This window comes from Microcaecilia unicolor, chromosome 3, assembly GCF_901765095.1.
Source record: "Microcaecilia unicolor chromosome 3, aMicUni1.1, whole genome shotgun sequence".
Classification (NCBI taxonomy): domain Eukaryota; kingdom Metazoa; phylum Chordata; class Amphibia; order Gymnophiona; family Siphonopidae; genus Microcaecilia; species Microcaecilia unicolor.
This window is the reverse complement of record NC_044033.1, coordinates 347451041-347468793: the sequence shown is the minus strand read 5'-3', so window position 1 is coordinate 347468793 and position 17753 is coordinate 347451041. Positions and strand designations below refer to the sequence as shown.

At 42.8% G+C, this 17753-nt stretch overlaps 1 long non-coding RNA gene across 1 annotated transcript; it reads left to right on the top strand.

Annotated features, from left to right (window-relative positions):
* Positions 1–8430: 8430 nt before the first annotated feature.
* On the top strand, positions 8431–14243 carry LOC115465106. The gene is made up of 3 exons (XR_003941324.1): positions 8431–8909; positions 9163–9167; positions 14232–14243. It is a non-coding gene; the product is annotated as an uncharacterized LOC115465106 (long non-coding RNA).
* Positions 14244–17753: the final 3510 nt, after the last annotated feature.

Below are 17753 nucleotides of genomic sequence, written 5' to 3'. Positions count from 1 at the left end.
TTTCTGGGTGGAAGGTCCACGAGATCTAGCATGTAGGTCGGGGCATCTCCATGAATGATTTTATGAACAATCGTACAGATCTTGAACGTGGTATGTTCTTTCATTGGGAGCCAGTGTAGGTTCTTTCTTAGGGGTTTGCACCTTCATATTTTGTTTTCCGAATATGAGTCTGGCTGCAGTATTTGGGCTGTCTGGAGTTCTTGATGGTCTGTTCTTTACAGCCAGCGTAGAGTGGAGTTGCAGTAGTCCATAAGTACATAAGTAATGCCACACTGGAAAAGACCAAGGGTCCATCGAGCCCAGCATCCTGTCCACGACAGCGGCCAATCCAAGCCAAGGGCACCTGGCAAGCTTCCCACGTACAACATTCTATAACTGTTATTCCCAGGTGGCTTAGTACCAGGGATTGTATCAGGTTTCGAAAGATGGCTCTTGGGAAACATATTTTTTTATTCTTTGAGTGTCCACTGGAGTGGAACATCTCTCGTGTATTCTTAACGTGGTTTTGCTAGTGTGAGATTTCAGTCAATGGTGACTCCCAGAATTTTCAGATTGTTTGAGAGGGGAGGGAGAGATAGGGGTGGTTAAGGTGGTGAATTATTTGTATTGTGTTTGTGGTGCGAGTATAGACATTGTGTTTTTCTGCATTGAGTTTTAGCTGGAATGCATCCGCCCGGAGTGCATGATTTGGAAGCTTTGATTAATTTCGTTTGGTATTTCCTTGAGGTCTTGTTTGAATGGGAATGTAGATCGTGACATCATCTGCATAGATGTATGGTTAAGGTTTTGATTATCTAATAGCTTGGCTAGTGGTATCATCATTAGGTTAAAGAGGTTGGTGAGAGGGGGGGATCCTTGGGGACTCCGCATTCAGGTATCCATGGTCTGATATCACCATATTAGTTGTTACTTGGTATGATCTGGTTGTCAAGAATCCTCTAAACCAATTAAGAACATTACTCCAACTCCAAAGTATTCCAGATATGTAGTAGTATTCCGTGGTTGACCATGTCGAAGGCACTGTACATATCAATTGTAGGAGAAGTATGTTTATTGCCAGTTGCAATTGTTTGTTTAAATTTATTCATTAGGGTGACTAGTACTGTTTCTGTGCTGTAGTTCGAGTCGAAAGCCTGATGAGATTCGTGCAAGATTGATTTTATTTAGGTGGTTAGTGAGTTGTTTCGTCACTGCTCCCTTCCATAAATTTGGTTATTAACGGGATAGATGCTACTGGGCGATAGTTGGGTAGGTCATTTGTACTTTTTTCGGCGTCTTTGGTAGTGGAGTAAGTAAAATATTTCCTTTATCTTTGGGAAAAAGACCATTTTGTAGCATGTAATTCAAGTGACTCGTGAGGTCTGTTATAAATTGTTGGGGGCGCTTCTTATCAGATTACTAAGACAGATGTCTAGTTTGTAGTGCGATTTGGCGTATCTTTTGAGTAATTGTGAGATATTTTCGATCGATAGCACATCAAAGTTGGTCCATGATCGGTCTGCTGGGTATTCCCCATGTATTGGGTCTAGACACTCAAGGAGGTTTGCATAATCAGTTGTGTTGCTGGTATAGTGGTTCGCAGTTTTACATTGTCAAGCCTAAAAAATCTGAAAGACTTAAGACTCACACCAAACAACCCAATTGTAAGTTTAAACTTGTTTTCATTGTGATATGCCTACAGAGACATTTTACTAGGCCTATAGCTAGTTACCATCATCTGTCAAAAACTTCTCCCTCCCTTCTTTTGGTGTGGTTGTGTGTGATGTGTGGTGTTGTGGTGTGTGTTTTTTTTTTTTTGTACAATTTCTTTTGGTGAGGTACAGAATAGATAGTGATCCTCCTTGAAAAGACCTTTGACATCTCAAGGTGTAGAGGGCTAACTTATTCTTTAAGGGGCCCTTTTAACTAAGCCACGATAGGCTCTATGCATGTGCAGCACATGCCCAAATGAGACTACCGCCAGGCCAGCTCGTCCCTTGGTGGGTAATTGATGCATTCCCATATTCCTCCCAAGCTGCACTGTTTCCGGTGGTATCGTCAGTTGGCGCGCACCGGCTGGTCACTGTACATGAGCCTTTAACCGGTAGATCAGTGGGGTGGCCATTAAGGGCTCGTGCTGGTTTTAAACACGCGCTGGTTTTCAGTTTTACCACATGCCCTTTTCCCATCCTATTTTTTTTTTAAAAGCCCTTTTTTGTAGATGTGGTAAAAACTGGCCCGTCACGCTCCCAAAACATGCACCTACACTGCCACAGGCCACTGTTTAAATACCGCAACTTAGTAAAAGGGCCGATAAGTAATCTATCCCATTTTGTCTGAGGACCTTGAAAATCAAACACAGTTTTAAATTTTAGCCTTGTAAGGGTACTGGTAGCCAGTGTAGTTTTTGTAGGAAGGGTGTGATGTGGTCACATCACTTGCAGCCTTCTGTCAGTCGGGCTGCAGGATTCTGAATTAGTTGGAACTGAGGCAAGCTCTTTTTGGTTTGACCAGTGTACAAGGCATTACAGTAGTTGTGACATTATTGTGATCAGACTTGTCTTTTCAATGTATGGAGAGAGATTTCATAGTTTGCTGCAGGTGATAGAGACAATTTTTAAAGGTTATTTGAATTTGTGGGATTGGAGTGAATGAGTTCAAACGTATCCCAAGGTTCCCTAGCCTGTGATTTTAGTGGGAGCTCATACTTCCCAAAAGGTACTTTGATGTCGGGTATTTTTCCACTTGTATTAGGTACCCAAAGAATCTCTTTTGCTTGGGTTCAAGCAGAGTTGGTTGTGTTTTCGCCCATTTCTGAGTACTGTTAGACAAGAAGTAACTACATTCAAAGCTGTGGTAGATCTGGTTCAATGGGCACATCATCTGCATAGATACAGATTTCGTTCCAGTCGACCAAAGCAGCTCAGCCAGAGGCTTGAGGTACATATTAAATAAAATGGGAGACAGTATGGATCCTTGTGGCACCCCACAGTTCAGTGCCCAAGGTAATGATATGCTGTTATTGAAGAGAACTGATTGTGTCTGTCTGACAGGATTTGAACCATGTAAATACCTGGCCACTGATACCTGTTTCTGCTAGCCTCGTAAGCATGATGATATGATTCACAATGTCAAAGGCTGCTGAGAAATCCAACAACAGTAGTATCAAGGCCAATCTCCTGTCATGGTTTCTGTGCAGATCATCAAGAAGGGACACAAGAACTGTTTCTGTTCTATGCCCAGGTCTGAAGCCAGATTGACATGGGTCTAGCCAATTACTTTCATTTAGCCAGTCAAGTTGAATGCAGACTGTCTGTCCTATAAGTTTTGCGAAGAAAGGAATGTTAGAGACTGATAGGTAGTTTCAATCTTGTTCTGGTCAAGGGAGCTCTTTTTAGTGTTGTTGACAGCTACCCGTCCACAAGAAAGGAGCTAACAATTTTTGTGCCCCCTTCAATGAGGCCTGTGCTTGCTCACTGTGCTGTCTTTGCTGAGCAGGTTGTCGACTGTAGACCTTTTAGAATTTTTTCAAGATGTTCCTCTGTGACAGTGGTGTGCTGGAGCCGGCTCGCACCGGCTCACAAGAGCCGGTTGTTAAATTTTTGGATCTTGCGAGCCGGTTGTTTACCGAGTGCGAGCCGGCTTGCCTCTCCTCTCCCCACACCGTGAGCTGCAGGCTCCCCCGCTCTGCAGGTCGTCCATCATCTCCTGTCTACCCTCAGCTCCGCGATAGCCCTCGTTTCCTTCCTGCCGCCACCCTGCCTTTAAATATTGTATTTTTCCTCGAGTCGCGCACCGGCATTGAGGGCAGCAGGGGCTCGGCTCCAGCCTTCCCCGCATGGTTCCGCCCTCGCGGGAAACAGGAAATACATCAGAAGAGGTGCGGAACCATGTGAGGGAAGGCTGGAGCCGAGCCTGCTGCTTTCCAATGTCCTGCCCCGACTGCGAGGGGAAAATACAATATTTAAAGGCAGGGCGGCAGAAGGCTATGGAAGGAAACGAGGGGCTATTGGGGAGCTGAGGGCAGACAGATGATGGGCGACCTGGGGGGGGGGAGTGGGGAATCGGGGGGGGGGGCTGTGAAGAATGCAGGAAATGTCCTGCAACACAATATAATGGGGGATTTCAATTACCCGCATATAGACTGGGGTTAATGAACATCTGTACACGCAAGGGGACATAAGATTTCTTGATGAAATCAAGGACAGCTTCATGCACAGCTAGTTCAGGAGCCGACAAGAGAAGGAAAATACTAGACTTAGTCCTTAGTGGTGCTCATGATCTAGTGCAGGGGGGTAACGCTACGAGGGCGCTTGATACAGTGATCATATATGATCGGTTTTGATATTGGCATTGAAGGAAGTGAAACTAGGAAATCAAGTACGCTAGCGTTAACTATAGAAAAGGTGATTACGACAAATGAGAAAAATGGTTGAAAAAAAGACTGAAAGGAGCAGCTCGCAGAGTAAAAAACTTGCATCAGGCGTGGATGCTGTTTAAAAACACCATCCTGGAGGTTCAGGACCAATATATTCCACGTATTAGAAAAAGGGAAAAAAGACTAAACGTCAGCCGGCGTGGCTAAACAGTAAGATAAAGGAAATCATAGAGCCAAAAACAATCCTTCAGAAAGTGGAGAAGAGAACCAACTGAAAGTAACAGGATAGATCATAAGGAATGCCAAGCCAAATGCAAAGCGGAGATAAGGAGGGCAAAAAAGGACTTTGAGAAGAAATTAGCGTTGGAAGCAAAAATACATGGTAAAAATTTTTTTAGATACATTAAAAGCAGGAAACCGGCCAAAGAGTCGGTTGGGCCGCTGGACGAAAATGGTGTTAAAGGGGCGATCAAGGAGGACAAAGCCGTAGCGGAGAAATTAAATTAATTCTTTGCTTCGGTCTTCACCGAGGAGGATTTGGGCGGGACACCGGTGCCGGAAAGAATATGGAAGCGGGGGAGTCGGAGAAACTAAACAAATTCTCTGTAACCTTGGAGGATGTAATGGGTCAGTTCAGCAAGCTGAAGAGTAGTAAATCACCGGGACCTGATGGTATTCATCCCAGAGTATTAATAGAACTAAAAAATGAACTTGCGGAGCTACTGTTAGAAATATGCAATCTGTCCCTAAATCGAGTGTAGTAACGGAAGACTGGAGGGTAGCCAATGTTACTCCGATTTTTAAGAAGGGTTCCAGAGGAGATCCGGAAATTATAGACCGGTGAGTCTGACGTCTGTGCCGGGCAAGATGGTGGAGGCTATTATTAAGAATAAAATTGCAGAGCATATACAAAAACATGGACTGATGAGACAAAGTCAGCACGGATTAGTGAAGGGAAGTCTTGCCACACCAATCTAATGCATTTTTTTGAGGGGGGTAAGCCAACATGTGACAATGGGGAGCCGGTGATATTGTATATCTAGATTTTCAGAAGGCGTTTGACAAAGTGCCGCACGAAAGACTCCTGAAGAAATTGCAGAGCCATGGAATCGGAGGTAGGGTATTATTATGGATTAAGAACTGGTTGAAGATAGGAAGCAGAGAGTAGGATTGCGTGGCCAGTATTCTCAGTGGAGGAGGTAGTTAGTGGGGTCCCGCAGGGGTCTGTGCTGGGTCCGTTGCTTTTTAATGTATTTATAAATGACCTAGAGATGGGAATAACTAGTGAGGTAATTAAATTCGCCTGATGACACAAATTATTCAGGGTCGTCAAGTCGCAGGAGGAATGTGAACGATTACAGGAGGACCTTGCGAGACTGGGAGAATGGGCGTGCAAGTGGCAGATGAAGTCAATGTTGACAAGTGCAAAGTGATGCATGTGGGTAAGAGGAACCCGAATTATAGCTACGTCTTGCAAGGTTCCGCGTTAGGAGTTACGGATCAAGAAAGGGATCTGGGTATCGTCGTCGATGATACGCTGAACCTTCTGCTCAGTGTGCTGCTGCGGCTAGGAAAGCGAATAGAATGTTGGGTGTTATTAGGAAGGGTATGGAGTCCAGGTGTGCGGATGTATAATGCCGTTGTATCGCTCCATGGTGCGACCGCACCTGGAGTATTGTGTTCAGTACTGGTCTCCGTATCTCAAAAAGATATAGTAGAATTGGAATAGGTACAGCGAAGGGCGACGAAAATGATAGTGGGGATGGGACGACTTTCCTATGAAGAGAGGCTGAGAAGGCTAGGGCTTTTCAGCTTGGAGAAGAGACGGCTGAGGGGAGATATGATAGAAGTGTATAAATAATGAGTGGAATGGATCGGGTGGATGTGAAGCGACTGTTCACGCTATCCAAAAATACTAGGACTAGAGGGCATGAGTTGAAGCTACAGTGTGGTAAATTTAAAAGACATCGGAGAAATGTTTCTTCACCCAACGTGTAATTAGACTCTGGAATTCGTTGCCGGAGAACGTGGTACGGGCGGTTAGCTTGACGGAGTTTAAAAAGGGGTTGATAGATTCCTAAAGGACAAGTCCATAGACTGCTATTAAATGGACTTGGAAAAATTCCGCATTTTTAGGTATAATTTGTCTGGAATGTTTTTACGTTTGGGGAGCGTGCCAGGTGCCCTTGACCTGGATTGGCCACTGTCGGTGACAGGATTGCTGGCTAGATGGACCTTTGGTCTTTCCCAGTATGGCACTACTTATGTACTTATGAGTAGGGGAGGGGCTAGAAGGGAGATGGTTGACATGGGGCTGCTGGGGGGGAAGCTGGAAGGAGATGGTAACATGGATGGATGTCGGGGAGGGCAGAGGGGAGAAGAGGGTTGCTGGACATGGGTGGATGAGGAAGGGCAGGGGAAGAGGAGGGTTGCTGGGAATGGGTGGATGGAGGGGAGGGCAGGGGAGGGGGGGTGCTGGACATGGCTGGATGGAGAGGAGGTGGTGCTGGACCTGGGTGGAGGGCAGGGGGAAGAGGAGGGTTGCTGGACATGGTGGGTGGAAGGAGAGGAGTGCAGGGGGAGGGGAGAGGAGGGTTGCTGGACATGGGTGGGTGGATGGAGGGGAGGGAGAAGAGGAGGGTTGCGGACTTGGTGGAGGAGAATGAAGGGAGAGAGAAGAAATGCTGGACATGGATGGAGGGGAGGGAAGAGTGAGGAAGGAGATGAGATGAGGGAAAAGGAAGAGAGGAGAAAAACTGCACATGGATGAGGAAAATAGGCAGAAGCTGAATCCACTGGACAGTCAAGTCTGCGGAGACCCAGCTTTACTTATGGATGTAGGGCAAGAAATGAAGAAGAAAGGCAGAAAGTAAAGAAATAAATGGAAAGGAAGCCCTGGAAACGGAGTTAAGAGGACAGATAGCAGCAGAATTGGATACTGGGCCAGCATGATCAGAAAAACAAAGTCACCAGACAAAGGTAGAAAAAAAAAAATCATTTATTTTCATTATAGTGTTTGGAATATGTCCACTTTGAGAATCAGATGCTCAACATTAAAAGTTTATATTTATTTACTTATTTATGGCATTTTATCCCACTTTAAACATGAATTAGATTGTAACCTGGGATCATTTAATTTTTTTTTTTCCTGGAGTAATGCATTGCCTACCCCACCCCCCAGGCTCACTCCCCGGCTATAGCCAGCTCTGCAATTTGGTGGGGGGCGCAGAGGTGGACGAGGGGGGCGCAGAGGGTGGGCCGGGAGAGAGCCTGTTGTTAAACATTTACCAGCACAACCACTGCTCTGTGACCTGGTTGAATGAGTCCCAGATGGCTGTGCGTGATGGGAAAGAGGAGTGCTCTCCTCGTTAGCTGGTGAGAGTTTTGATGGGTCCTGATGGAGACCTTTAATTTATTGTCAAAGTATGTGGCAAAATCATTGCTGGTTAGTTGTGACTGGGAAGGCTGGTTCTGTGGTGGGATTGAAATAGGCTCTGTACTATTTTAAATAGTTGCTTGGTTGAATTTGCAGCTTGTTCAGTGTTTTTGAGAGAAATACTGCTTTTTGGCTGTGTTAAGGCTTAGTGGTACCTTGCCATGTGTTTTGTACAGTTGAGCTTGTCTTCATTGTCTTAACTTGTGAAATGCTTACTCTGTGTTTTTTTAATATATATATATATTATGTTTTAATAATTTAGTAAACAAAATTGTTTAATTGTTATATTTTTTTCTACTTCTGTGCTAGACCTCTGCGCTATAGAAGGCTGTTCCTGTGTTTCCTGAAGCCAGGCCAAAGGAGTCATTGTACACCGGCTATGTACTACTCGGTGAATGTTGCACTGGACTACAGAGCACAGAACTACCACTCCCTTTTAAGCTTCTTTCTATTTGACTTCTTTGCTGTTACAATATGCAAACCACATATCCTCATCCTCTCGTACCCCCTTCCATCGCTGCCTCCAAAAATGAAAGTAACGGGGAAGGAAACTGATGTATTCTCAGCTTGTAGCAGAGAATTGTTTTCACAATATTTTTCCTGACATATTCAGTACTGCTCAAGGTTTTCTGAGACTTTGAATCAAAGCGAGTGGTTAAAAAATAACCGAAATATTTTTCTCTAGCTCTTTGCATCCTTTATACAAGCTGTTAATAAAAAATACCTCAGTCATCTGGAGAGCTGAGCACAAGTCAAAACCACAGGGCCAGTGAAATGTGACTAATTCTGGAGAGGCTGTCTTTTAGCTCCCGGTGTTGGAGCTGTCACCACGTTGACTAGTTGTGGATTTCAGATTTACAAGCAGGTGCTCCTACAGGCGCAACTGGCAGGGGGCCACACTTGAAGGCAAAGAAGCCTGAAAGCAATAAAGAAGTTGTGAGTTTCCTCTGTTGCTGAAAAACTTCAAAGTTCTTAAAACAGTGAAGTGTAAATATTTTTCTATGATGGAAAATTTTACCTTTGGACACTATGAATAAGATGATGATGGGTCATTTGGTCTTATTATGCTTAATATTATCAACTATGATGATTGATGTTCCATATTTAATTCTTGCAGTGTTGGTATAGTATGTCTTTTGCTCCAAGGATTTAATTTCCTGCAGCACAAAAGGACAAAGAAAAAGTCTACCAAAGAATAAACTGTGCAGACAAAACTTTCTGCATAAAGCACCATGAAACGTTTTCCCCAGATCACCTGCCTTTAGGAATGAAGCCAAAGTTCCACAGCAGGTTTTGCCTGCTAAATTTTTTCTTGTGGACTTCATTTGTATTTTAAGCATTAATTACACTCTTTTTTTTCATATCCAAGTTTAAGTTGAGTTACATATTCAGGTACAGTTGGTAGGTCTCTTCCTAAGAGGATGTACAATCTAAGGGCCCTGTTTACTAAGCCTTGCTAGTGGTGCATTGGCGTTTTAGCGTTCCCTAACCATTAGTGCACGCTAACTGTGTAGGCGCCCACAATATTCCTATGGGCGCCTACACAGCGCACACTAATTTTGTGCACGTGCTAAAAACGTTAGCACACTTTAGTAAACAGGGCCCTTAGTTGTACCTGAGACTCTGGAGGGTGAAGTTATTTGCCCAAAGTTACAGGAAATGTAAATGGTAAAAGTGAGATTCAAACCCTGTCTTCTCTGGTCCTCAGTCTGCTGCTAGTAATTAGTAGGCTTCTACTCCATTGGACAGAATGCTTTTTTCACTTGCCTGAAGATGTACTGTTTCAGAATTATGTGAGCAGAATGGCACTCTGTAGTCTTGTGTTTTTTTGGCCTGAAACTTAAATCCAGTCATTAGTTATGAGTAAGCTTTTTAGCGTTCTATATGGTCAATTATCCATGATACATGTCTTTCATGTCACTGAGCTCTGGGTTATTTTTCATTCATTTGCTCACAGAGAAGCAATTTCCAGTTTTGAGGCTCTTAAAAAAATAAGATAGCAGAACAGGAAGTTTCAGCAAATTGGAAAACTATGGAACTGGTTTATCCAAGTTTGGTTTCAGCTCAGCAATTGCTCAAGATCTATTAATGAAAAAAATCAGTGGAGAAAACTGCTTGTTTGGTGCAAAACTCATCAAACTCCTTAAAGCTTCAGATAGCACTAATCCAACCCAATATGATATGCTTCTCTTTAAAGCTATTGCTTGAATTGTTCTGAATTTCTAAATAAAGTTAAGAATTCTGAAAGAGAGCTCTTTTTTTTTTTTTATCATTGTCTCAATCTTCCATAGAAATTTTGCATTATTAGCAGTTATCAAATACTCTAACCATGTTTTCTTTGTTAGGTCAGAATTAGATTAACAAGGATAAGAAAATTTGATAGTTCGTTTACGTTAACATCTACAGTCTAAAGGCTAGAAGAGTGCCACCTACAAGGTGCCATATCAGTGCTTCCTTTTTCAAGCCTGAGTGCACTAAATCTGCAACATATGTAGGCCTGACCTACCCTCATGGATGTGTTACCTCACATTGCAGCCTGATTAACAGTGATAGCCCCCAAAATATTTCAGTTGTTAAAAATTTTCATTTAAAAAATGTTGCCATTCCTTATTTTCCCCTCAGACCAGTCCAGATATTTCAGTTATGCTTTCCTGCCAGCAAATGGAGACTGAGAAGTACTATGTCATCAGTTAAGAACGATGTGCAGTCTCTTAGCCAATCAGTATTTCTCAGTATCCAGTAGGTTGTAATTCAGATAACCAGTGCAGCCTCTTCTCAAGTCTGGTAGGAAAGTTATTTCAGCTTTTGTGGAGTTCAAACAAAAAAAGAAAAAAGGCTGAGAAGCTAGTGAGTGAGGCTCTGGCTTGAGAATTTTGGCCATTCTAGGAGCCTTATGGTGTTACACCTGGTGGTCCCAGGTCCCTCCTCCCCTGTCTCCAAGCCACCCGTATTTTCTTGGCATTTAAAGGATAGCTGTTATATGCCATTGTCCGTTCCTCACAAAAAATGAACCTTGAGTACCCAAGCTAAGTATTTTTGCAACAGATTAAAAAAACTGTTAGCTAGGTATGATATATTTCTGTCTGCTCTCTAATTTTTTTTCCGTGAAAATGAGACTTTCAGTTTATTGTTCTCTTTACTACTACCCCCCCCCCCCCCCAATCTGTGTGGTGTATAAGACGTTGGCTCTATTTCTATCTGAGCCCAGTCAAGGAGCTAATGTGGCAGCACAGCCAGAAAAGTTAAAGCACTGTGCAGTTTGTGGGGGACACCAGCGGCTGTCAGGGCTGTGAAGAGAGAGCAGAGAAACTGACTTTGGTCAGTGGGGAAACCTCAGCACTTTTCTTGGCATGAAATTCCCACTAGTAACTCAGCATCCTCCGGGGAATTTTATCTGTTTGTGACAGAGCCAGTTATAGCAAGAGCCGTCGCCATTGTTTTTGATAGGGTCTCAGTAGTTTCTTCCCGAGTTGAACTGCCTGTGCTTCTGATTTCAGATGCAGCTTCTTTTGAGATTGGTGAGTTAAAACACATCTAGGAATTCTGATGCTCAACAGGGGGTTTTCCCTGAGTTTATTAATGCATAAAGCATTTTTCTATGAAGAAAGAGGTTGCAGCAGGAGGTCTTTTGAAATGTCTGGGGAGAGGGAGGGTGTCCGCCAAATCCCCTTCTGAGTGTCCTAGACTGGATGTGTTGCAGGACTAGGAGGGCTTAGTGTCTATTGCTTCTCTGGAGGATGCTAACCCTGATATTTAGTTCCAGAACAATCTCATAATTTAGAGGAAGTTTCTCCTAGTGATCCCTCTATTTCAGAGATGAATTAACCACCTTAATTTCTCAGAAGTTACCAGCACTTAGGATTTCAGTGGACTGCTCGGATAAGAGCGTGGCTTTAGAGCATCCTCTTTTGATTGGCATTATGAAATCTAAGTCTTTTCCTATGTTACAGAGCTATTAATGATATAATATGTGCAGAATGGGAAGTTACAGTGCAGTGTTTCGTGTAAAAAGGTACATGTCTAGGATGTATCCAATTTTGTCTCCAAATAAGGCATGTTTAACTTAACTAAGATTGATGCCAGTTTTGGTGGTGATTTGAAAGACTACTATCCTGGTAGACAGGGGTGCAGCACTGAAGGAACCCCAGGATCGTAGGATGGAATCTTTGTTGAAGTAAACCTTTGAGGTTCGGCCTTGGCATTATAGGCGGCAATTTGTGGAAGTTATATTGTTCGTGCATGTATTGGATGGTCTGAGCAACTTGTGGAGGTGTGCATACACAGTCTTCATCATTGATAGTTGCTATTTCTGAATACTTGGATATGGGAATAGCTTACTTGGCAGGTGTCTTATGTGATTTGGTTGGATCTTCAGCTTAAAATGTAGTGCTTTTGGTGTCAGTTCGTCATGGTTTATGGCTTAGAAATTAGTCTGGTGATGTTGCTTCTGAAATGTATCTCAGCAAGTTACCCTTCAAAGGGGGAGATCTCTTGTTTGAAGATGAGTTAGTGAAGTTTGTCAAGAGTCTCTTGGAAACTAAAGTGCCTAGATTACCAGAAAATTGTTCTAGGTCCTTGGCTAGGGAGTCATCTAACAGAGATTGCTTCATAGATTCTAGGAGATTTAGGTCTGCTAGAGTGAGTAGTACTCAATGATCTAGGTTCCCTTTTAGAAGTCGTTCCTTTCAAAGTGATCATAGAGGTAGACAAGACTTTGCTGGAAGTTCCACAGATGACTTCAAAATTCCCAATGAAGGCTTGTGGGCCTGTCCACTGGTGTTAGCAGTAGAAAGGGCATCTCAAGTTGTTTCACCAGAGGTGGGCCCAGATCACACCGCTGTATGGGTGCTAGAAGTTTTTTGCAACAGTTATGCCTTATAGTTTGCATACCCTATTCCCAAGGCCTATCTGGAATCTCCATGTTGATCCAAACAGAAGATAGTTGCTATAAACCTTTCTAAGAGAGGGAAACAGCAAAGAATGAAATTTTGGCCCATCCTAGATCTCAAATTGGTTAACAAGTTTCTCAAGGTTCCAAGTTTTTGAATGGAGATCTTAAGATCAGTAATTGTATTTGCCCATCAAGAGGAATTTATAACTTCCCTGGATCTTATGGAGGCTTACCTGCATATTCCTATCAGAGAGGCATATCAAGGATTTCACAGATTTCAGTTCTACAACAGCATTTCCAGTTTTGTGCTCTTCCAGTCAGTCTGACAGTGGCACCCAGAACATTCACAAAGGTTATGATGGTGCTTGTTGCAGCAGCCTTACATATGGATGGCGTTTTAGTTCATCCTTTTTTGGATGATTGGCTCATAAAAGCAAAATCTTAAGACAAAAGCAAGGAATTCACTGTTCGAGGAAGAATGGTAAAGCTGCAATCTCAAATTCAAAATCTTCTCTCTCTTTGTCAGAAGACTGCTTGACACTATCTCTTATGTCCTAGGGGATCAATGGTTGCCATGCTGGATCTAGTTCCATGGGACAAGATGCACATGAGACCATTGCAAATATATTTGCTGTCTCGCTGGTCACCTCAGTATTGAGATCTGGACTTTATTTTACCCCTTCAACTACAAGTCAGCCAGTCTCTAGAGTGGTTGCTACAGGTAGATAACCTGCTGAAAGGAAGGACTCTAGAGGTGCCAAACTGGATTTTGTTGACCACCACAGCCATTCTCTCCATTTGGGGATCTCATTGTCTGGGCAGATGGGCTCAAGGGCACTGGTCCCTAAAAGAGTCCAAATGGTCAGATCAGTTCATTGGAGGCACATTCAATTTGTTTAGCACTTCTCAAATTTCAGGCTCTGGTGAGGAGAAAGGCAATTCAGATTTTATCAGACAATGTGGCAGTGGTAGCTTATGTCAATGAACAGGGAGGAAAGAAGTAAGCTTGTCACAGAGGAAGTAATCATGATGACTTCAGCGGAGTTGAATCTGGAAGATATCTCAGCAAAACACATTGCAGGGATACCAAATGTGCAGGTGGACTTTCTAAGCAGAATTCTATCCGGAAGAATGGAGTCTCTCTACGTTAGCCTTCCAGATATTGGTGCAGCATTGGGGTTATGATGACTCTAAGAGTGATATCACTAAATGCAAAAGTGCCTCTCTCTTTCTCACAGAAGGGACCACAAGTCAGCAAGCATAAATGCCCTGCCCCAACCTTGGCCACAGTCCAGTCTTCTGTATGTATTTCCACCTTGGCCTTTGATAGGCAGGGTAATTCAGAGACTTCAAAAGACATGTGGGACTAGTAGTGCTCATAGCTCCGGATTGGCCAAGGAGACCCTGATACAGGAATCTAATGAGACTCTGGATGGAAGAGCCATTCTTGTTGGGCAAGGATTGGTTGTTAGTCCAAGGTTCAATCAGCATGCAAGACACTTCTCTGTTTTGTCTTACAGCTTGGCTCATGAAAAGGCAAGGTTGAGAAAGAAGGGTATTCTCATTCACTCTGGGACGTCTTCAATTTCTTTAGCTTATATCTATGTTTGCAGAGTCTTTAAAGATTGGTGTTGAGGAATATTTTTCCTCTGTGTTCCTCCATTCCAAAAAATTTAGAAAGTTTGGCAGGATAATATTTAAATATGGTACATTTCTTCAGAGCAATTAAGCAGATTAACCCTCCAAGATGCAAGGTAGTTTCTCTTGAAACTTAAATTTAGTTCTTTCTTCTCTGGTTGAAGTGCCCTTTGAATCTCCGAGTCTGACTTTGATGAAAGATGTTACTCTTAAAACAGTGTTTCTGGTAGCCATCTGTTCGGCACTAAGTTTAGAGCTACAAGCCTTATTAAGAACCTTTCTTGGTCTTTAGTCGACAAAGTGGTTCTTCGACCTGTTCCTTCCTTTCTGCCTAAAGTGGTTTTGTCTTTTCACCTCAGTCAGTCCAGTGTTTTGTGTTACCAGTAAAGACATAAATTCCAATTGTCTTCATAAACTAGATGTTGATCATATGTTATAATGTTCTCTGAACAGGACACTTGAATATAGAAAGCCAGACAGGCTCTTTTTTTTTTTTTTTTACTCTTGAGGGGAGCATGTAAAGGTGAAGCTGAATCTAAATCTACAATAGCTCATTGGATTAAAGAAGCAATTTCTTCATTACATAATTCTGAAAGGTTGCCCAGTACCAGAAGTGTTGAAAGCTCATTCTACCAGGGGGTGATCAGCATTTGGGGCAGAACGCTCCCTGGTGCCTCCAGTTGACATTTGTAAGGTGTCCACTTGGATGTCCTTGCATCACTTTAGTTGGCATTATCGATAGGATGTTCAAATTAGGAAAGATGTGGCCTTGTGATCCAGAATTTTGGCTAGGGAGCTTCATCTTTCCTCCAAACATAATTCAATGTTGCATTATATCCAAAGCCTCTGGGCTGGTCTGAAGGGGACAATAAGAAAGGATAACTTAGATATTACCTGCTAATTTTCTTTCCTTGAGTCCTACCAGACCAGTCCATAGCCCATCACTTTCTGTTGAACTGCAGATTATTTCTGGCAGTAGGGTGAATATTTTTGGGATGGAGTTTGTCTTCTGCTTTAACTGTACATATAGAGCAATTTGTTTATAATTGTTTTTTTGTTTTCTGTTGTGGGGTTTTAGTTCTGATGGGAGTTCCTACTTTTCAATTTTACCTGCTGTTTTGTTATGATAAATACTGATTGGCTAAAGTGTTGCACATGGTTTTTAACTGATGACATCATACTTCAGTACTTCTCAGTCTCCTGCTGCTGGCAAGAGAGCATAACCCAAGCAACTGGACTATCTGGTGGGAAGGAAAGAATATATGGGCATCTCTATCATTTAGCACATCCTAATTATTAACACGCGCTAAAAACGTACGCCTTAGTAAAAGACCGCCATAGAGCCTACTGTGTACAATAAATCCAAATATATAAAGTTAAACTCAGGTGAATCAAGCTGTTTGTATTGTAGAAAATGGATCTGAAGCAAACATACAGCTACAGCAAGGACTCCAGGATAATAACATTCAAAAGTAGAGATTGGAGGAATGCTATAAGAAAATTTCATGGTGGTTGAATACCCCATGGAGCATTGTCATGGAAGTAGTTTGACTCCACCAAGCCAATGCCTCAATCAAGCTATCCCTCCTAAAGTCAGCAGCAGTGGGTTAACACAACTGCTAAGGAAAGTCACAGACCTAAAGTTACTTTAAGAGAACTACAGGGGTCTCTGACTGAGACGGGGGAAAATGTTGGTTATCTAGCAATGTCAAGATCACTCTACAAACGTAGCCTGTGTGGGATGGTGATAAGAAGGAAGTTTGCTGCTGAAGAAAATTCATATTCTGTGCCACACAGAATTTGCAAAGAAACATATAGGGACATTGCATGCATATGAGAGACTTGGTATGAGTAGACCAAAGTGAAGCTTTTAGGTCGCCGCAGATTGATTTGCTGCATTTGTTTCAAGCCACGCATTTTGCTTAGCAATAACACCATTCCTGCAGTAAAACATGGTGGTTAAAGCTTTGTGTTATAGAGCTGCATTGCATTATTCCACTGTGCAAAGTCAGTAAATGCTTATCCTAAATGACACATGGCGGTTATTAATGTAAAAGAGGTTTCCACCAAATTTTAGTTTGTTAGTCTTGACTACATTTTGAAGATTTCTATAATTTTTCATTCACATGGAAACTGTAGATTATGCCTTGCAGATCAGTGAAACAAACTCCTACTTTAATACATTTTGAATTGGGTAAATAAGAACAAAAGAGTAATATCCCACAGAAGAGGATCATTTCTTTATTTTATCTCCTTTGCTGTCAATCTGAAGAGGGGCAAGAGCTCCTGAGAGTGCTGGTATCTTGGGCATTGGCCAAGGCCTAGACTCATGAGCAAAGAGGGTGCTTGGATTGCGTGTTTCCTTCACCTGTAAGGAAGTGAAGGGGAAGACTGAGCAGAACCTGTGACCAGTTCAGAGAACTGGGGGGGGGGGGGGGGGGGGGGGGGACAACCAGCAGTCATATGTGAAAATGATCAGCTGGAGGTGGTTTCCAACCAGAGGTGTTTACAGATGGGCCTATGATCAGTGGAAATACTGAAAGCAGTAGTTGTGTCAAGGGGGGTTTGATATATTTAGAGGAGACTGACCAATAAAAATCCTCTAGATTCAAGGAGCCCACAACTGTGTACATATGAAGTGTTATTTCAGATCCCAAAGAAAGGAGTATCTAAGAGTGGATTAGTACACTGTGAAATCGTAGCAAAGGATCGCCCAAAAACTGAGGAAAAGAAGACTTCAGCTATTATTAACCTAATATATTTTTGGGTTTTTTTTGCTTTTTGATTTTGCTTACAGTGGTGGAAATAAGTATTTGATCCCTTGCTGATTTTGTAAGTTTGCCCACTGACAAAGACATGAGCAGCCCATAATTGAAGGGTAGGTTATTGGTAACAGTGAGAGATAGCACATCACAAATTAAATCCGGAAAATCACATTGTGGAAAGTATATGAATTTATTTGCATTCTGCAGAGGGAAATAAGTATTTAATCCCTCTGGCAAACAAGACCTAATACTTGGTGGCAAAACCCTTGTTGGCAAGCACAGCGGTCAGACGTCTTCTGTAGTTGATGATGAGGTTTGCACACATGTCAGGAGGAATTTTGGTCCACTCCTCTTTGCAGATCATCTCTAAATCATTAAGAGTTCTGGGCTGTCGCTTGGCAACTCGCAGCTTCAGCTCCCTCCATAAGTTTTCAATGGGATTAAGGTCTGGTGACTGGCTAGGCCACTCCATGACCCTAATGTGCTTCTTCCTGAGCCACTCCTTTGTTGCCTTGGCTGTATGTTTTGGGTCATTGTCGTGCTGGAAGACCCAGCCACGACCCATTTTTAAGGCCCTGGCGGAGGGAAGGAGGTTGTCACTCAGAATTGTACGGTACATGGCCCCATCCATTCTCCCATTGATGCGGTGAAGTAGTCCTGTGCCCT